Source organism: Urocitellus parryii, chromosome 8, assembly GCF_045843805.1.
Source record: "Urocitellus parryii isolate mUroPar1 chromosome 8, mUroPar1.hap1, whole genome shotgun sequence".
Classification (NCBI taxonomy): Eukaryota; Metazoa; Chordata; class Mammalia; order Rodentia; family Sciuridae; genus Urocitellus; species Urocitellus parryii.
Genome location: NC_135538.1, coordinates 64192990 through 64215725, shown reverse-complemented (window position 1 = coordinate 64215725; position 22736 = coordinate 64192990). Strand labels below are relative to the sequence as shown.

Sequence of the window (22736 nt, the reverse complement as noted above, 5' to 3'; positions counted from 1 at the left end):
TTTCTCCATTGTTCTTCTTATTCCATATCTGATTTTCTGATTTCTAACACTTAATTTCCTCTGAAGCCTTCATTTCTTTTAAATATTTGTATTCCTTCATGTCTCTCTCTCTCTTTTTCTATCTCTCTTCACTCCATATGTTCTTCTTAGACATAAAAATAATTCACTCACGTAGTTTCAAATTCTGCCTGAAACCTGAATACCAATGACTACTTATAGCCCAACTTCCATCCTGTAAATTCTCATTATTTTACTAATCTACTTGAATATCCAGTACTTTCTCCTGTGTTTCCTCTTTAGGAAGGTGGAACCTTATAGTAATATTAGTAGCAAATATTTATTCCATTGTTCAATTTAATACTCTTCCATTTTATTCACTTATTCTGTGCCACACAGTTGGTGTGCTTTCCTTAGGTTCTCTTTCATGTAATGTTAACCAAACACTAAGAAGGAAGTACTGTTTTTCCCCATTTTGCAGATGAGCAGTGGAAAGCACAGTGTGAAAACAGAACATGCCCAAGGCAAACATGGAGTGAAGACTCAGTCTGAAGGGCTGCTGAGACAGGGTCTTAAACACATGTTATTCTACTTCTCTTCCCTCACCTGCTGTCTTTCTTTGCTTTCTGACACAGCTCTACCAGGTCTGTCTCTCTAATATTTATCAATGAACTTGATCATCCCTGCAATATCCTTGGTTTAGTCTTCATTATCTGTCACATGGTGATTAGAAAGACCTCTTTCTTTATTATTTAGTATACAACAGATACTTTGCCCTTTCTATTTTACTGTGAGAATTGTCTCTAAAACACCAATCAGATCATATTAAACCACAAATTCTTGTCATGATATATAAGTTCCTTCAGGATTAAATGACTCTACTTGACAATCTCATCTTTCTACTTTTGCATTTCTAAGTGTTTTAACCATACTAATATATGCACCCATTTTTAGAAAAAAAATAGATTGAACAATATGAAATCACTGATATTCAACCAATTTCCGTATACAGAAGAAGCAAGTTCATATTCAACTTACTGAAACTGAATTTTATAATGTGAAACAACAGCTCCTCCCTCTGTTCTTCCTTAGCATTAATCATAGCCTCTAAACACAACTGTTTTTATTGTTCCATATAAGGAGTCAGACTTCTCTTGGTTCACATTGCACCACCACTAAAATCAGGCCCTTATGGTGTGAAGTACAATCCCTCTTTAAGGAGAAAAAGCCAAAGAAGAAAGAGTACATGTCTTAAATATCTTTAAGTGTCCTCAAAAGAGACTCCCAGTATTATCACCTGAAACATGCAGACATCTCATTAGCCAAAACTTCATCCCAGCTCCAAGTGAGAGTGAGGAGATATTCCTTGTACTGGTCAGTCTTTCTGTAGGACAAAAGAAGACAGTTGGTGACCACTAGAAGTCTCTCATACATATATATGGTTAGACTTCTCTTTCTGAATTTATCAATACTTCAGACATTATTGATTTCCATTTATGAGACATGTGCAGTGAGCTCTTTTCTTCCTACCTCCCTTCTCCTATGTTTGAATATAATTAAGTTACTTCTAAGCAAATCAATATCTGAATATGACCAGAAGATATAATTCACTGAACAGAAAGAAATTATCAAGATATTGGTTCCTTTCTTACAGAGCCTTTTGTTTAATACTGTGTCAATAAAAAAAAACTTTTTGCTTGCATAATTTCTGAATTATTATCTTTAATACTTTATTACCACAATTCCATGCATTCTATCAACTCCTGATAGAATGATGGGGTACTTCCTGGAGTACTCCATCATAGAAGGCACAATTTTCTTGCCAGTTAAAAGGTACTGTACGCTAAGCTTACTGAACAGTTCATCTTGACACTTCTCTATGGTACTCTACTTTGTTGGAGACAAAGATCTTATATTTTCCCCTTCCTTGAATGATTTCCTCATTTTGCTGGAACACATCCTTCAGTAGGAGCTTACAAAATGCATGGAAAGTGAACCTTCAAAGCAGGTCATCTGCTCTTATTCTTTATTGGTAGCCTGAGTGTAAATTTCTCAGAATTATGCATACAGATAGATGAGAGACAGGGGATGATTAGCAAGATAATCGATGGATTGATGGATGGATGGATAGATAGATAGGTAGGCAGACAGACAGATGGACAGACAGGCATTTCTTGCAGAATTTTGAACACCATTTTCTATTGTCTCATATTCATAAAATATGGAACTTTCTATATTTGTCTTCTAAAAGTATCTTCTTTTCTGTAATATTTCCTCCCTTCTTTTTCATTGTAGTTTCCAAAATTTCCCTGACTTTACGTTTCACATATCCTTCCGTTCTTCCTTCCTTTTTCCTTCCTTCCTTCCTTCCTTCCTTCCTTCCTTCCTTCCTTCCTTCCTTCCTTCTTTTTCTCCTTTCTTTCCACCATTTTCCCCACTAGAGACAGTCTTGCTATGTTGTCCAGGCTGTCCTCAAATCCCTGGACTTGAGCAGTCCTCAGATTCATGAGGAATGGGGAAAACAGGCACATGCCACCAGGCATGGAACAAAAGGTCACTGTTTTAGTGGCTGTTAGTGGTGGTGGGATTTTTGATTCATTTGCTTGGTTTTTGGCTTGAGGGGGTGGGGTTCTGGGAATCAAACCCACAACATGTTAACCAAGTTCTATACTACTACTGAGATACATCCCCATTTTCCAAATTTTTGGCTTACAAAACTTAACTGTTTACTGATTTTTGAAGTAACATTGTTTTTTTCTAATGGTTACAACATGTTCTCACTAATCTCAAACCCATTTGTCCCATGGTCACAAGTGTGGAATAACAATAAAAAACTCAAATATATACTATAATTATAAAATATACAATATGGTTATATAATGATAAAGCTATAATTATAACATTAATTTTAATTAATATAATGATATATATAAGCTCTAGCTTATGATCTCCAACCCATTTTAATGCACTTGGTATCAATTTCATTGAAATATTCACATAATTAAAAACTTGGAACTTAATGGGTTAAAGAAATAATTGGAGCTGTGAAATTTTTTATCTGGAAGGGGTTAATTCTGATTTGTGTGTTGTTTTATTTGCTCTGAGTACTTTCTCTATAAGTTTCTTTTACCTTTCATTCTTATTTAGAGGGTTTGACACTTATGCCTTGAAATCTTTAATTATATATATATATATATTCACACACACACTTAAAATGAAAGATAGAAAAGCTAATCAGCAGCTTTCTGTATATGAATGAGGTATGTCAACTGGCATGTTTCACTTTGAAGTTACTGAGTGAGAACTATATTTCATTAGGAGATCTCAGCATCAACATATGGAGAAGTTTTTCCTAAAGCCATTTCCAGAGAGAAGTTCTCCCTTGAAGAATTTAAAAGAGACCAATTACGAAGGTATGAACAGGGTTAAAGGAAACCTCTGAGGGATAGACAGGGCCCCAGAATCATCAGAATCCAAGAGCTATTCCATCCCTAGGACTGAAGAGGTAATAAAAGGAACTGTTGGTACAAACAGGGGGAGCTGCAACTGTAGAAGAATGTCACTTTGCCCTACAGGAGGTGTGGACTTAGGCAGAAGAGAACAGGCACTGCCAGACGTTGGCACAGCAGATAAGGAATAAATGCCTGACACTTCTTGATGTCTCCATTTGGTTGAACCAACAGGAAGCCAAAGAGCCAATCCAATGTGATAGGTGAGAGTGGATCATACAACTGCCTCAGCATAGGCTCCCCAGGAAACTGCACCACTACCACCATTGCTGGCTCTTCTTGATTGCTTGTATTTTGTGTCATATGTATTTTTAAATATCCTTAAATATCACCCCTGTTTATATTAACTTCTTAAAATTTCACAAAATGTAACAAACTTTCATTTATTAATGCCTTCTCTTATGTTTCCCTTTCCTCTGTGGATGATGCTGTATGTGGGAGCCAGGGGGGTATATTTTACTTCATTTTAATAGAGTCTGAAGGAGGAGAAGCAATAAATGGGTATGGACAACTTGACATCATGTCCAATCAAAACTCTATCTTTTTTCCTTTGATCTTGGACTTCTTGAACCATTTATAGATCTATAGAGTGTTATGCCTCCAGGGTCTTTCTACATCAATCTGGAATCACCTCCATTCATCTGAATAATTGCAAATCTTTCAAGTCACTTGTCCTTCTCTAGGAAACACTGCCTGATCATTCCCTGACTGTTATTAATGCCCTCTTCTGAGCTTTTAGCACTGTACATTTACCATTATCATGATACTTTCTCCATTTTGCTCCAATTATGTCCACCTCCTCAATGCACTGTTAGAAAAGTATATCTCTGTGGTTCCCAAATTTATAATCCCAAGTCTTCCTATTTATATTTTTAGTAATTTTACACCTCCAAATGAAATCCATAGTTAATGTTTCCTACATAACATTTAAAATATCTGTAGGCTTTATGGCCTTCTATAGTAGAACACAGACTCTTGGCATCCACTTGCTCAGACCTGAAGCCAAAGCTGCATCCCCAAAGCCAAAATCAGTACTTGAGGAAGATTGAGCACATCCTTTTTTGTGACTTCAGAATCTTGTGTTATGTTCCGCATGCAACACCATACACCCTAAGAGAATGGTTTCCTTTGCTAGCAACAAAACATGTATTGGGGAAGGTGTTTTGGAGGAGTTATTGTGGTATATCATAATATGTGTATATAAAATTTTAGTTATACATAATTATATGTATATAAATTATTTATAATTATATATAATATATTATTTATAATTTTGTATGTATATAAAATTTATCCAAAGATGCTACATAATTTTCTGCCCAGGGTATAAAACTCTGGAATGCCAATGAATCCCAAAACTTATTTTGGCAGTATGAGATTCCTCAACAGGAGAAGCAGTTTGTGGCATTTCAGTGAATGCATTTGAGACAGAGTACAGAGAAAAGAACTCAGATTATTCTGTTTATTGAAATCATAAAAATCAAATCCAACAACAAAAGAACCACCAAGTGTGCTTAAAATCCACAGTCTTCTTTTGATTGCTGGTATCATGTCAGTTGCCAATTCCGTGGTAAACAGTGAACTGTACCAGAGGTCAGGAGACATGGGTCCTCATCTACCTTGAGGCATGATATTTTCACTTAATACTGGTAAGAATAAGGATATTTTAAATGAAAAATTTTGAAATGACAGTATCATATGATCTGATTCATCACAGACCTGAAGTTCAGTCATTTTGCACATATTTTGGAAGATGCTCCAATGCACTGTAATCACATAATTAATTAGACCTTTCCTCAAGCTCAGAAATCTTCCAAAAGTTGAGTTCATGACATCAGCACTAAAAATTTTCAGATTGAAGGTACAATGTTCACATGACTATTAAATTCAAAATGGTTGTATAAAGTGCTTTGGAATGTTCAAGTCCATGGGCAATCTATAAAACTTGTTCTGGCTGCCAAGGTGAAAGCTTTTAGTTCTTTTGTTTTTACTTTGAATGTAAAAAGAAGTAGGTCAAAAACCCATTAAAAACTAATTGGATTATCAGTTGCTGTGCATCATTAATAACCCCTTCATTTGTGGATAAATCTTTTAATTTTAAAAAGTCAGTAATTTTAGGGGGAAAAAAGAACTTGAGCTTGGTTAAAGATGTGTGAAAATTCTAAGAGTATGAATAAGGCATGGAAATTTGAAGTTTTTATATCCTAAGAAAGTATGTGCTTCATTTCAAGCCTACATCTATATGAAGAAGGTAAGAGAATTTTAGGTAATATATAAAGTATATCACTACATCAATACTATTAATCATAATATATAAGGTACTTTTAGTCATTTGAAATCATGTTCATTTCACATATTCCTATAAATATTATAAAGAAGCAATCTAACATCAAATAAATGAAAAATGCCCTCAATATAGAATAAGGGAGCAATGAAAGGACATTAATATAAGACTAATCTTTGATCAAGATAAAACTTGAATTACTCTGATATTTGCAACTCTATGAAGAACCACATTGAATACAGCAGCTGCTAATGCACAGTTATATGTATGTGGTGCAAGAGACTTGAATACCACAAATAGTTTTTCTGCCAATGATTTGATTTTGCAGAATGATGAACAAAGAAAAGGGCAACCCATGATTTGCATAGTATGTACATTTTTGGAAAACTCAGCACATATAAGTAAAATGGCATTAAGCTCTGGACTCAGATAACTACAAATTTAATATTTTACCTCTAGTCATGTTTTCCTCATATTTTAACCTCTTGAAATTAGGAAATTCATCATACAGTCCAAGACTTCTTTGTCTTTTTCAGCCAAGTGGTAGTGCAAATGAGCAAACTTTTTTTTTTTTTTAGAGAGAGAGAGAGAGAGGAGAGAGGAGAGAGAGAGAGAGAGAGAGAGAGAGAGAGAGAGAAAGAGAGAGAGAGAGAGAATTTCAATATTTATTTTTTAGTTTTTGGCGGACACAACATCTTTGTTTGTATGTGGTGCTGAGGATCAAACCCGGGCCGCATGCACACCAGGCGAGCACACTACTGCTTGAGCCACATCCCCAGCCCTAAATGAGCAAACTTGATCAGCTCATTGTGTTGCCGTCACTTCAATAGAGTTATCTATTTTGCAGTTACTATGTGTGTTTAGATTAGTTGCTATATAGCTAAAGAGATTTTGATGTGATTCTGCATTGGAACAAATAGGTTTTCACAAGGGCAAAAGTAGAGCATCATTTTAAAATTAAAACATATTTTTCTTTTTTAATATTCATTTTTTAGTAGTAGTTGGATTCAATACCTTTATTTTATTTATTTTTATGTGGTGTTGAGGATCAAACCCAGGGCCTCACACATGCTAGGCGAGTGCTCTACCACTGAGCCACAACCCCAGCCCAAAACATATTTTTCATTAGAAGACATCATTCATTATTTTTCCCAAAGACACATCTAATTGCTTTATGAAACACATTCCTTCGTTTCTTTGAAAAAGATACCATAAAAAGTCTTATATTTCCTTAACATATGGAAGTATTCACTTGTATATGCAGGAGTTGGGTACTGCTTCTGCTGGGAATTATTGCCCCCATACTTCTTCCAGGAACTGGTAGATAGTTCGATAATTTTTGTTTTCAAAAAGTGATTGATCAATAACTAAATTAAAATTTCCCAACAGTTTAACATTGCTTGCTCAGCCACTGATCCTCGATTTGGAATGGTTCAGTTGATTATTCCTTCCATGGGCTCTAGCTCTCTAATATAAATTTTGTGTCCTCTATTTAACAGCACATTGTTTTAGCAATTGAAATCACAATATGATTCACTTTTTTCATCCACAGACACATTTAATAAATACTACGAACAATCTAGATACTGTACTAAGTTTTGTGTAAAACAAAGTTCATATAGACCACTAACTTAACATCATAGGCAGAATATTTTAAAAGCAATAAAAATAAAATGACATAAGAATTCTAAAGGTAGAGGGGGATATAAATAAGATTCAGTTAGTTTTGTTCCTACTAATTCCTTTTGCCAGTGGTAGATAAGTTCTCATTTAAGATGCAGATGTCAGTGTCACTTCAGTATCCCTGGAGACTACCACAAAAATTCTATTTCTGAAAGATTCTTTTGGCTCAATGGAGAATATAATTAGCAAAAAAAGTTTGAGCATGATATTTTCACTTAATACTGGTAAGAATAAGGATATTTTAAATGAAAAATATTGAAACGACAGTCTCTATGTTGTTTTTAGCTCTTAGTTTTTTGTCTCAAGAGCTCTATAATTTCAGCCTCAGAGACATACCCAGTAAAAGTGTTGCCATCCAACCTGTCCAGCATAATATAAAGTGGAAAGTGAGTCAAATTCTTCATTTCTTTAATTTAATAAGTTGATAATATAATCCCTGGCTGATATTTTAATTACTAGACACATGTAAATGTACTTTTATAAAGTATTGTTACTACTGTTATAAAATTACAAAAACTATTTTACACATTATGATCACTTTAAAAAATAGATTTTTCTTTCTCTTCTTTCTTGTACATATACATATGTATATGTACAGGAATCTTCTCCAGATCTCAGCATTTTAGAAAGAAAAAAAGTGAAAAGTAACTAGATGTCAGAAATAAAAATCAAATTAATAATTACTGATGTTGAATTAGAGTTGTGGCTGAAGATATTACCCTCAAAGTCACCCAAATCTAGTTTTCACACAATTATATTTTCAAAATTTTATATTTTAAAAATTATATTAAAATGTCACTTTTCACAAAAATAGCAAAAAGTAGCCTAATTAAAATTAAAATCCTGGGCCAAAAAAAAAGGCATTCCCCCAGTGGTCTCAGACATACCTACCTCTTTAACTAAAGAGGCAAATCCATTATTTAAAAAAAATCTTTAAAATACACCTATCAATCTTTGAGAAACAGATGAACGGATGAAGAAGTATGGTATATATACACAATGGGGTTCTACTCAACCATAAACAAAAATGAAATTATATTGTTTGCTGGAAAATGGATGGAACAGTAGAACATCATGCCAAATAAAATTAGCCAGATTCAGAAAGTCAAGAGTCATATGTTTTATTTCATTTGTGAAAGAGAGAAAAAAAGCAATAAAAAGATGATGTGGGAATCTCACAAAATAGAAGGGAGAACAGGAGAATAGAAAAAGGGAAAAGGGATTTTTGGGGAAATAACATCAAATAAATTGTTATGTGCATGTGTGAATATATCACAATGAATCCCACTTTTAGATATAATTAAAAATAAATAAATGGAAAGGAGACTAGTACATTAGAGGAAGAGGTTGGGGGAGGAAAGAGGGGATGGAAAGGGAAAATACTGGGGACTTCAATGGAACAAATTATGTTATGTGCATGTGTGAATATATCATGACAAAACCCAGTATTATGTATAATTACAGTGCACTAATAAAAACATTACAAAAAATCTCAGTCTTTGAGAAATGTATCTTTAATATTGTTGGAAATATTCTACCCTGAAATAGCTAAATAATTTAATGCAGTGAATTAAAACTCTCATTCCCCATCACCGGAGTATTTTATGATTTTTATTTCCCCAAATATGTGATTCATTTCTGACCACTGAAATTTTTTTCATGCTGATATTTGAACTTGGGTTTTCTCAACTTCCCTCACCTTCCCTCCCCACCATATACATGCCAAACTTTCTTGTTCCACACTTCAGAGTTGTAAAGATGTAAAGTTTACTGCTTGTTAGGGTGTTAATGAGATCATCTAAAATAATCTTAGTGGATAACATTTACAGATGCATTACAGCATCATGAATGTAGATGTGAGAACAGCCAAGTTTGAAACCTTAGAAACTTGCAAGTGCTATAGTTAAATCTTAAGCTCACTGCTATAGTTAAATCGTTTTCCCCCAATACTGAGAACCCAGGGGTGCTCTACCACTGAGCTATATTCTCAAGCCTATTTATTTATATTTTTGAAACAGGTTCTTATTTAGTTGCCCAGGTTGGCCTGGACCCTGTGGTCTGCATGCCTCAGCCTCTGAGTAGCAGGGATTACAAGCATGTGGCACCAGGCCTCCTGGATCAGTCTAGTTAAATCTCAAGTCTGAGAAAGGAACTTAGTTTTGTACTGCTTCTGACTTTCATGAGTTAAATATACTCTCCAATTTTGCTATAGTGATAAAATATATATTCATATATTTTTACATGACAGTTAAAAATGATACACATGATACCCTGACCCAAAAAAACACACACATGCTGATGCATCTGCATATCCTCAGAATTTAAAAAGGCTTGTGACAAGTGTCATCTAAAAAAATATATTTTTCTCCTCCTTTTTACCATTTGACTGGTACAGTTGGTAACTGGGGTGGCTGGTAATGTGGATGTAGCTCCATAATAGAACACTTGTCCAGCATGCAAAGGCCCTGGGTTCAGTTCCCAGAACTACAAACAAAACAGGTTGCTAGAAATATGGCTCTGATTTGTATAATTTTTATTGGCATCTCTTTCCTTCCCAGTGTGAAGTGAGGACATTCCATGAAGTATTTTCACAGGTGTGAAGCAATGAAGGCACTTGACCTTGAAACTTTAATTCATAGATAAGGGGGGTGGGGGTGGGCAGCAAGCTGCAGCTGAGAATTAACAAAATATACTTGACTGCACTACTCATTAAGGCCTAATTCCACTCTTACATGATTTTATTCTCTTAAAACAAAGGACCTGGGGTTAAATTAAGTGGATTAGTAGCAATATTCTGTAATTCGGATATGCAAAAGACAACAAGATGAACTAGAAAACTAAGAGGTATTTTCCATCTCTGAAATACAAATTGTGAGCTACATATATCACTATTTTAAAAAGTATAATTTACATATATGCAAAAATTATTTCAAAACAGTAAATTTCATTTTTACCTTCTTTCGGTGTAAATATCAAAATTCTTATGAATCACAGAGTAATTTAAGATCTTTTTAATTACAACTGGATTTACTTCTTTCAATTTCAATCTGGTTATCTACACCAGCTATAGTGCACTTGACTAAAGTCCTTAATTTATTATCTCTCAGGGCCAAAACCACCTGTCTTTTTCTTATTTTGTGATACTGAAGCCACACTCTGCAAACTACTTTTCTCTTTTGTCAGTCAACTTGAACTTACATTCTGCCAATAGCAAGTATAGAGGGAGAAGATGAGACTAAAGAAGAAAGAAACTTCCAGCAATATCTGTCCTGTAACTTCAAGAAATTATATTCTTTGTGGAATTCTTTGGAACTCTCTAGCTCTCAGACAGTGGCTTGAGCTAAACTTGTTTTTTTCTTTCTGTAAGAACTCAAGTGCACTCTAATATAATCTGTTGCATACTGCAGTCAATGTTATCATAGTTGGTACCTTAATATTAATTTCCAATGGCACTTTTCAAGTACATTATCTTCAAGTCAATGTCTTAGCCAACATGTCTGAAACTGTCAGAATCTGATCAAGAGACACAAATCACACTAATAAATAGAACTGGAAATTTTTAATATAAATCACAAAAAAATCCAACATAATATTTACTATGCAGAATACAGAATTACAAAGGCAGCTGAATTCAAAGGCTTGCCAAGTTGTCATGTAAAATGTAGGATACTGTTTCATATGAAATGGGCCCTTGAATCTTGAAATGAGAGCATCTAGTTGGATTCATACCAAATTTAGAATATTTAAACACCAAATCTTCCTTATCAGGAGAATTGGCTTCTCTCCCTTGTGTATAGAGAACAGCCTTCCTTTGCTTTTCAAATTTAGAATGACCTTACCTGAAACAGACAGGCATCACTAAGGGATGGCCATTATGCTCAAGGTGTACCCCAACTGCCTTTTGACACCAGAACCACAACTAGCATCAAATCCCAACTTGCTACAAAGGATCAAATATAAGTATGATCCAAAAAGAATTAATTTAGTCACCAAAGAAATTATAGAATACTGCTAATATATTTGGCAGAATCCAGGGAATATGTATGGGAACAGATTTTTAAGGATGTCATACCAAGAAGGGCAGATTCATCCTGAATCAGGGTGAGTGATTTGATTTGAGTGCATGTAGCAGAGATATTAGGTTTTATTTTGTTTTTAATTGTTCTAATAGTTTAGTCAGTTGATTGAGAGTTGAACTTAACAGTGGACTATGCTTAATGAGATTGATATGCCAGAGCTTCCTTGGCAAGATACCCAGAAAGGAACATGAGACATAAGAAGATAAGAATATTGGAGTGAATTTATAATGTATAGTCTACATACATTCAACATGCATACATACACACACACACCAACTATATACCATTAAAGGGCCCAGAAGGCAGTTGTCACATTGAAATATATTATTGAGAGGAGCTTTAAAAATAACTGTCGAGGGGGCTGGGGTTATGGCTTGGCAGTAGAGTGCTTACCTAGCATGTATGAGGCACTGAGTTAGATCCTCAGAACCACAAATAAATAAATTTTTTTAAAAAAGGTATTGTATTCATCTACAACTAAAAATATTTTTTAAATAATAAATAACTGTTGGCCAAACATGTAGCACATACCTGTAATCCCAGTAACTCAAGAGGCTGAAGCCAGAGGATCACAACTTTGAGGCAGCTTGGACAACTTAGCAAGACCCTGTCTCAAAAAATGAAATGGGAAAACCAGAAGGAACTGGAGATGTGGTTCAGTGATAGAGCACATGCCTAGCATGTGTGAGGGCCTGGATTCAATCCCCAATACCATACACACAGAGAGTTGTATTAATTCTCATTTCTAAACCAAATATTTGGACATAACTTTTGGAATATTGGCATCAAGATAGGCTCCATCATTACACTGGGGAATCCTAAAGTAATGGAGATTGAAAGCTAGCACTGTACTGCCAAAGAATAATGAACACCCAGAACATTTTGACATATAGGGACATTTGGTGTTAAATAAGCATCACAGTGTCCCTGGGAATTAAATATATAAGTAGCCTATTCAAATATTGTTTGATTTATAAACAGAAAAAAAACTCCTGGTTTTCATAATCAGAATTTTGAGTTGCCACAATGGTGAGCCATTGCTTATCACCCAATTTCCTGACCCAAGTATTTAATTTGTTTGAATAGATCAGGTCTCCTTGAGGATATCTTTTGATTATCATAATTATTAGGAGAAAAGATTCTTTAGTACTGCTACAATATACACTGCATATTTTCCACTAAACCTTCTGCCCCAAAGATCTGGAGCCATTTAACAGTGTGATTGTGTAGTTTCAGAGGCAGATACTAAGGTTTCAGGTATTACTACACACAGTCTCTGAAATAAAACTGATTCTTGAAGACTCAGAATGTCACTCTGGGGCTAGGGCTGTAGCTCAGTAGTAGAGCACCTGCCTCACACTTGTGAGGCACTGGGCTTGATCCTCAGCACAACATATAAATAAATAAATATATTGTGTCCATCTACAACTAAAAGAAATATTTTAAAAAATGTCACTCTAGTCTTAGGAGTCAGATTGAGGGTTTATAGTGGCAAGGAAATGAATGGAGAAAGAGGCTATGTTGACTCACAATGATCTCTACAACCCCATACATGCTCTCTGCATTGATATCCCCAGCTTCTTAACATATAATTGGAATAGATACACTTGTCAATTTGCAGGATTCCAACATTGGCTCTTTGGTAAAGTGGGGAGCATTATCATAGGAAAGGCCAAGTGGAAGCTCTTTTTTTTTAGGCTAGTAAACTAAAAGCAATACCATGTACCTGGATTAATTACAGGGATTATTGTCATCCTCAAAACTTTAAAAGATGCAATAGTGGTGATTCCTGTCACATTCCTCACCACCTGTTTTTACTATGTAGAAGTCAGATGAATATTGGAGAATGACTATGAATTAGTATAATTAGATGGTTATTACAATTGTAGCTCCTTTCCCACTTATAATATCTTTTCTGGAGCAAACTAACATAATTTCTCACATTTGAGTATGCTGCTTTTAATGCTGCTAGTGATTTTTTCCCTAAAAATTTGAACACTGGAAGTTTGATTTCACCTGTAAAGCTGACAGTACACTTTGGCACACTGCAGACTCTGCATCAAGTCAACTCTGCTCTGTCATAACATAGTCTCCTATTTTGATCATCTTGACATTCCATCTGGTCTACATCACACTAATCTAAATGTTGATGATATTATGCTGATTGTATATAATGAGTGTAAAATGTAAAGCAATTGAGATGCCTTAGAAAGACATATAAGAATGAAAGGTCAGGAAATAAACTACAAAAATTCAGAGGTCATACACATCAGGGAAATTGCTTGGAGTTCAGTAGTCTGGAGCATGTCCAAATATCTCTCTCAAGAAACTACCTATTATGGAAAAAATGCATAGTGACTTTTTGGATTTTTAAGGTAACAATGGAGTGAGTTATTTAGCTTAGCTACCAAGTCATGTGTAAAGCTCTCAGTTTCTAAGTGGGGATCAGAGCAAGAGAAATCTCTACAATAAGTCCAGCCTTCAATGTGAGCTTCTTTTCTATACGAGCTGATGATTCAACAGATCCAATCATAGTTTGGGTAGCAAAAAAGAGATAATGGGCAGCATAAACCAGTAGGGGAAATCTAGAACAGATTTCTAAGATTTTGGAGCAAAACAATGCCCTGTTCTGAAAATAATGATTCTTCATTAGAAAAACTTCTTCTGATTTAATTCTGAATTTTGAAAGAGATTAAACACGTACTTTTGGATAGTAAGTGATCATATATGACCTGACTCACTGGAGTCGAGTTTGATGATGAATTTCTGCACACAAAAGAACAGTTGCACAAGTTGCAGGATAGCAATCACTTGCTGTTCCAACAAGTGCTCATGGTTGAAACTGATGGTATTAAGTTAGTCTGGACCCAAAGCTTTCTCCACTACATAGCAGAAAAGCACCAGCTCTATTGCAAGGACCTCAAGAAGAGAACTGTGATTGACTGACATGAATGTGGAGGGTACACTGGATCTCCTGGAACTGCTCATCATGCATACATCCTTAAAACCAGATGATTAACAAAAGGAAGTGGTTATCATGACCCAGAAAGCTATTAGATACTTTCCTGTTTTTGAAAGATTCAAGGGGTCATGGACAAAACTTTTGTTTTGATGATCAGCTGAGCCTTGCTGATGTGATTCTACTAGAGACCATTTTGGTCCTAGAAGAGAAAATTCCTAATATCCTGTCAGCATTTCCTTTCCTCCAGGAGTACATACAGAAATTAAATAATTTCCCGACAATTAGGAGATTCCTTGGGCCCAAAAGCAATAAGAAATCTGATGAAATCTATGTGAGAACCCTCTACAACATCTTTATGCTGTAAAATAACATGGCCTTCTGGGAGCCGGAGCTTGTGCCTAGAGATGGCTGACAGGAGTGCTATCTTCATTGATCTCAGCTCTGTTAAAAGTGCTGTGTTGAGTTGGGGCTTTCATGTCAAGGAAATCTTCTCTTTGAAAAATGTCAACCTTTATTTTTTCAATTTTCGATCCAGTGAATAATTGTTATGGGACATTTTCTGGAAAACCTTTTTTGGGAAGGGTGGCATTTGAATTAGAGCTGGTCAAGTTACTCATTTCCTGATAATTAGCAGGATCCCTTTCTCCTCTCTTTATATCTAAATCCAGCCTCTTCCTAATTTTTAATATCTAATAACAACTCAATGTTTAGTGAATGACTCTTTTGGGCTATAAGTCAAATGGTTGTAATGAATGGAGTTGACATTAGCCAAAATAAAGAAGTCACCAATAAATAAATAAATAAAAATAGTCAACAAAGGGCATCCAATACAAAGGAAATACTCAAAAATGAGATGAACAAAAACACACTCAGTGTCAATCATCTCCTCTCCCACATACCCTAGAGCTTTTTTAATAGATCCATTGAAAAAAAAAAAAGTGGTCATGCTGGCAGGAACAGAGGCTATACATGGAATTAACAACACCAAATTAACCAAACCAAGGTGACCTGGTTACCCCCACTGTTGAGTGCTGAATCTAACAACTATAGAGATCAAAGTGAGTCTAATATGCCATGTGTTTCCTGGAGGAATAACCAGTCATCTAGCGGTATGTGGATTACATTGGAACCCTTTTATCATGAAAGGGTAGAGACTCATCCTTACTGAAATAGACAAATGTTCTAGAGATGGGTTTTCTTTCCTTTTTCTTAATGCTTCTGCCAACACCACCATCTGTCAGCTCACAAAATGCCTTATCCACTATCATAGTATTCTTCAAAGAATTGCTTCAAATTATTACGTGGTAAAAGAACTACAGCAATGGACTTGTGTTCAAGGGGTTAACTGGTCACACAGCATATTCCAGTACCAGAAGTGGCTGGACTAAGAGGAAGATGGAATTCTTTTATTGAAGATAGCTCTAGTTGGGAGACAAACCCTGTTTATCTTACAAGAAATCCTTATCTCGTATCTTCTACCCCACATCCAAATATATAGTCCAACAATATAAGGAGTGAAAGTGGAGTGGATATTCTCATATTATGACTAATAATCTATACACAGAGACATTTTGCTCCTTCCTAACAACAGCATTGCTGGTTTGGGGGGGCAGTAAGAGGAGGCAAGTTTATGGATATAAAAATGAATCCATTGATGAAGCTGAGATTTCCACCGTGGCATTTGGTTTATCTTGTGCCACTGAAGAAAGAGACAAAAAGGGGAAATTTTCTAGTGACTGAAGTGATTGAACGTAACCACCAAAGGGGGATTTGCATTTCTCCTGGATGTCATTTCTCGTAACTTTGCTAATTTTAATCTGTATCCCTTCTCTGCAACGCCCTAACCATGAATACCACAATGTCTTTGAATCCTCTCCTACTAGCAGATCAGGAAGCCTGAGTGTGATCTCTGGGACTATCGCCTCACTCCTTCCATTCATATGTTGATTAGACGTAGCATGGTGAGCATCTGTCCCTATGCTATCTATTGCTATATAAGGGATGCTTTTGAGTGTTATACCTTAAGAATCTTATGTGTACAGTTTTCTTTTTCTGGTTGTTTATTTTGTAGAGACACCTATTCCTAGTCTACCAAAAGTTACATCATAACTGAGTGTTGAATTTTATCACTTTTCTCCAAATAATGGAAAAAAAAATATGAGGGTATAGCCCTTTGAGGGTTGTTTTATTTAGTTATTACACAGATAACACATCAAAAAGTTTATTTCAAACTCAAAGTCTTCCATCAACAGTTCTTTTTTTTTTTAATTTATTTGTATGAGGTACTGAGAATTGAATCTAGTGCTTCACACATGCCAGGCAAGTGTGATACCACTGAGCCACAGCCACAGCCCCTCAACAGTTCTTTTTAAGTTCACACATTTGCAGATCTGCTAGAATAACTCTTCCAAACTCATCTAGGCTTGATTCTTAACTATGGGATTGATTGATGTTGGCTCTGTACGTCTAATTTTTTTCTAGAACCAGCAGAGTATATAGGGCATAATCTTTTCTTGACATTGAGAGAAGTACAAAAAAGTAAAATGAAATACACAGTGTACTTGGCAGAAACTGGGAATATATGCACTCCTATCCATAGTTTATTGGCCAAAGTCATATTCCCAATAGGGCATGGAAATGTACTCCACCTCCACTTTCAGAAACCACAAAAGCCCATGTAAAAAAGTAGGAATATAAGGAGTCATTAAAGATAAGGAACACTAACGGCATCAAACAAAAGACTCTGTGGTGTATGAAGGAGTTATATTTCCAACTCACTCCAGTAAACAAACTCAAGCTCATTAATAAACACCCTTGGGATAGCCAAAGCATGTTATCACTTACTACCATTATCTTTTTTGACCCCTGAATTGTGTGCTTAGTAAATGTGTCTTAATTATTATGATGGATGTTTAGAATTTCTATGTTTTAGTGAGGATATTCTTCAGAATATGTAGTCTACTCTATTGGTAAACATAAATTTATGGATTTTCTTTTCACAGAGTAAAGAATTCTTTTATTTTCTGTACTCATTTTCAATATTAAGTTTATCTTACCAAGCTGCCTTTAGTAGTTCTTTCCAAAAGTTGGTAGATCTTTTAGGTCTTTCTTTGATAACATTTTTTATCATGGCTTCACTTTAATTATAGTTTAGCTGAGTATAGAATTCTAATGGAAAGTATTATTTGAATTTTTCCATCTATCGTTAACTAACAAATACAGCAGGCAGAAAACTCTGTAAGAATACAGTTGAACTGAACAGCACCATCAATCAACTGAATCTAATTGCCATTCATAGATTATACATTATTCTCAACTCACATGGAATATTCAAGACAGATCACATTATAGGCCATAAAACATACTTCAGCAATTTCAAATTAATGAAAGAAAATTTACATGGTTTATATAGAAAGTACACATCTTATGCCACACACATTTCTAAACTCAAGCTTCTATCAACTAAGGGAAAAAGAAAATAAATTGCATATTTGCCCCTTGGAGTGCACAGGTATATAATCTTTAAGAAAATTAAAGAGTTTATAACTGAGAGAGGGAATTTAACTGGATTAAATTATATTTAATTTAATTCTTAACTATACTTAAGAATGGAAATTATTCTGTTTTCATGTTCTAGCCAGTAACTGCCATTCATTTAATGAAAAATGGGGAAGGGAGCATTAATAAAACTAAAAATATACACCATAGTTTATAAATGAAAGTTATATGTTTCTTATTAAAAATCCCAATTATGGGCTGGGGTTGTGGCTCAGTGGTAGAGTGCATGCCTAGCACCTGTGAGGCCCTAGGTTTGATTCTCAGCACCATATAAAGATAAATAAAATAAAGGTATTGTGTTCAGCTACAATTAAAAAATAAATATTAAAAAATCCCAACTAAACAGTATTGAATTGATCTTTTTGCTTGTCTATGTGCTATTTTTTGTTTGTTTTTTGCAGGAACAAGATGGGGGGGGCATTGGAAATTGAACCCAGGGCCATTTTACCAATGAGCCACATCCCTAGCTCTTTTCATTTTTTCATTTTGAGACAGAGTCTCAATAAGTTGCTGAGGTGGGTCTCAAACTTGTGTGTCCTCCTGCCTCAGACTCCCGAGTAACTGGCATTACAGGGAAACACCACCACACCCAACTCTACTTGTTTTTTCATCATACCATTTGGCAGTATTATGCATCTACTGATATTTGACTTCATTTGCCTTGAAATTTTAAAAACATGGAAATAATACAAGTAAGCATTTTTCCACATTCACCAAGCTGCCCGAATTATAAAATTCTCTACAATATTTTTAATTTAATATCTATATTTAACCAACTGTAAAGATTTTTATGTAATTTCCAAATGCTACTTATGAAGATGTTTTATAATTACTTCTGATCTGAATATGAGAAATATTCCTGATTATTTTCACTCCATGCCCAGACAGTCCACAAAATATATTTAAAAAATTGTTTGATCTTGTATATTAATTGACTTTACAATTTGTAAGATCTGCTCCACATACTTTTAAAAGTTTTAGTGACTTAAAACATCATAATTCTAGAAATTTGTCATCCATGATAGATATATCTGTAAAGAATTACTCTAGAAGTACCTTATAGTTGAATGTTGTACCTTATTTTTCGTTCATCATCAAATTCCATAAATTCTTTTAGTAATGATAGTTCCTCAAAAGAAAAAAAACTGTCTGAATAGTTGATTTGCAGCTCAATGGTCCACTGATTGCCTCTAGTATTTCTTCATGTTATACTTTCCGAAGGATACTCTTTAAAGGTGGACTACCATTTTTAAAAATGCAGAGCATGTCACAGATAGACCAGGAATATTGCTGTATATTTTGAATAGCATTCAAGTTTTACTAAGATGACCTTACTGAGGGATTTCCCAGGACTTCAAGAAGAGACCTCTGATTTTTTAAAAATTATCAAAAGCCTCTGGCCCCCCACTTCTGGCAGCCACTCAATGCTGCAGCTCACATTGGTGAATTTTTCCTTCTCTGCCATTAGCTACCTACTACTTCCATCTCAGATACACCCCTCATTTACAAGACATACATCCAACCCACCTTCTCTTGCTCAGATAATCATCCAGGTAGCATAGTGAGGGCCCTACCGCCTACTTTCTCCCCTCCTTAGCTGTGGGAATGACAGGAAGTTCTTTATTTCTAAAAGCAGCTTAAATACGCTTAATGGTTTCAGAATAATCAGTAATTTCACCTCTCCCTCCATATCTCCCCCACCTCCTCCCCTCTCTCTTTTCCTTCTTCCTCCCTCCTTCATTTTCTGTTTATGGAAACCACATATTTCATAAAACTAAAACATTTCCTGGATCTTTTTCACACAAGTAAGTCAGAAGACATGAGCAATATAAGCATGGTTCTGAAAACCTGAACCTTCATGACTGAGAAACAGACGAGAAGCTGTGTGAAGCCAGAAAGAAGTATGAGTAAATTCAAAGACAAAGCAGAAATGGCTTAGCCCCTCTGGGCTCCAATAACAAAATACCTTTGACTGGGTAATTCATAAACAACAGAATTTATTGGTCACAGTTCTACAGGCTGCAAAGATCACGGTCAAACTGCCAGGGATTCAGTGTCTGGTTAGTTCATTCCCCATAGACTGCATCTTCCTTGTGTCTTCCCTTAGTAGAAGAGACATTCCCCCTCAAGCCTCCTTTCTAAGGGCTTTGCCCTCAGGCCTCCATCTCCTCTAAAGACCTCACCTCTTAATATTATCACATTGAAGAATAAGTCCCATTATGCAAATTTGGGAGGACACATACATTCAAACTATGGCAGTAGCACAAAGAACTTCTATAGAGATGAGTTATAAAAAGAGAAAGGGGAACAACTAGTATAAAATGTAAAAGTCCCTGTTTATAAGTTAATAAATAGATGTAGTTTAAAGGCAATTTGAGGATAGGAAGTTTATGGTCTGTGCACAGCTTGCTGAAAATTCCTTTGGCATCTGTGTCCAATGTAAGTGATGGTGGGCTGAAGGTGGCTGTAGGAAGTCACCCAAGGAAATAATGGTTGTGGTCTAAATGCAGTGTGGTAAGTGCCTAGACAATTTGACAGCATAGACAAAGATGAGAAGTCAGACCATAGAGTATCATTTAAACATGAACTTCATGGGTCTACAACATGCCAGACTCTGCCAAGTGCTGAGAATAGTAGGTAGGGTCAAAATAACCACAGTTTTTATATGTATAAAGCATACAAACAAGATGAATAACATAAAAGAAGGCTTTCCTGAAAGACATGTTTATCCAATTATCCAAAGGATAGAGTTGGACAACCAAAGATTTCAGGTATGGAGAACATATGTGTCAATGCTAATTTTCATTCAGCTTAACTCTAAATTTTTGGCAACATATTTGTGTCCTGATATTCCATCATTCACTCATTCAATAAATATTTATTGCACAATTTACTCTGTGCTAGTCATAATTCCAGCTGCTGTATACAATGAAAAACATATTAAAATCTGGTGGAGGGCAGAGAAAAGGAAACTGGCTATTTCAATGCATTGTAGTAAGTGCTTGGTAGATCCGGGAAAACAACATTAACAGTAATGGTAGTATCTTCAATTACAAAATAATTATAATAACTATATTCCTGAAAATGTTTATCACGGTAGATTTTTAATTACATTAAACACCAGATGCAAAAAAAAAAATACAGTTGTAGGTATTCAAAAGATGATTAGAACCTTACATGAACATTTCCCATAAGGATCAACATCATGGTCCATGCAAGGGCACCCTCACCTCAGACAGAAAGAGGTCCAGGCGGTGTTAAAAGTGTCAGTCCTTTGTTTCAGCTTTGTGACTAACTCCTGCTGTCTCCATTTCAAAGGCAGAATAAAATCACCTTTAAAAAAATATTTTCATGAATAGCAGGAGAAAAAAATGAGTGGGAAGAGGGTGGCTAAAAACTCACATAAATCTCATACTACACAAGGCACTAAATTTAAGCCTCTTAATCCCCTGAGAGAAGCAAAGTTTTGCCAGCAATAACCCTTGTCAGAGCAAGTGACCCTGTCAAATAACCACAGGCCTTCTGAGTGATTGGAGGTGAAAGGCAAATAACTATTTCCTAAATCCTTCCTTGTGAGCATCCACAGAACTGCAAAGAGAATTTGTGCATCTTTGCAACACTTATTTGGCTAAATCTTGTCATCCAAGTTCAATATATAATGTCTCACATCCTGCTTATTAAACACCAACACATTTCAGGTGCCAACTGCAGACTTCTCAGGAAACTGTGGTATATATGGAATTCTGCCAAAAGACAAGAAGGTTCTATAGGACTTGGCTGAGAAAAGGAATCATTGGAGCATAATACCATCCAGCTTGAAAGGTCACACGACTCAAGGTTTACTGCCAAAATGCTGCTACTGAGGATTAATTAATATCAGTTGAGCATCCAAGAGCATCTGGCATTTGACCACAATTGCCTTTCTCAATCTTCACTCACTGAAAATGTTGTGGAGATTACAGATAGCAGAGCAGACTCATGCCTGTCTGGACATAATAAGGAGGGTTGGTGTATACAGAGGAAACCTTCTCTACTTAACAGGCAGAGAAAGATCAGTGTTTAGTCACTTATCTAGGACCATTCAGAAAAGTTGTACTGAGTTCTGAATACATGCCAGAGCCTAAGTGGGCACATTTTATACGTTCAACTGGTTAGTCTTCACAATAGCCCTGCAAAGTATTATTATTCTCATTTTATGGAAAAGAGAACTGATTCTTTAAGTGTTTGACAAAGTCATGTAACACACACAAATTCTCTAACTTCAAGGGCAGCACTCTTTCCCCATGCAGTTTACTCTGTGTCAGTCATAATTTCGGGTACTGGGAATACAAAGAAAAACATACTAAAACCTGGTGCAGAGAAAAAGAGGATTGTCTTTCTATCCATGTCATGGTGAGCTTAAGCAATTATTTCTCTGCTGTGAAAAATTTTGCATAATATATACAATATTCAGATCCTGTTCATTAACTTGAGCTGGGCCACATATATTGCACACATAAAATCTTAAGTTATATGAGTATCGGTTTAAACCTTATCAATGTGCCTAAAATCAATTGAATTCCTACCCTTCCAATATGTGGGAGACCAACCTTACACGTGACTGGGTCACACTCCCTGGCTGGGTGCTGAGGCACTCAGTCACAGAAATGTGGTCGGTGTCTCGT

General features: G+C 35.4%; 1 pseudogene; it reads left to right on the top strand.

Moving 5' to 3' along the window:
* Positions 1 to 3334: 3334 nt before the first annotated feature.
* LOC113185554 (glutathione S-transferase A4-like) lies at positions 3335 to 14878 on the top strand (annotated as a pseudogene).
* Positions 14879 to 22736: the final 7858 nt, after the last annotated feature.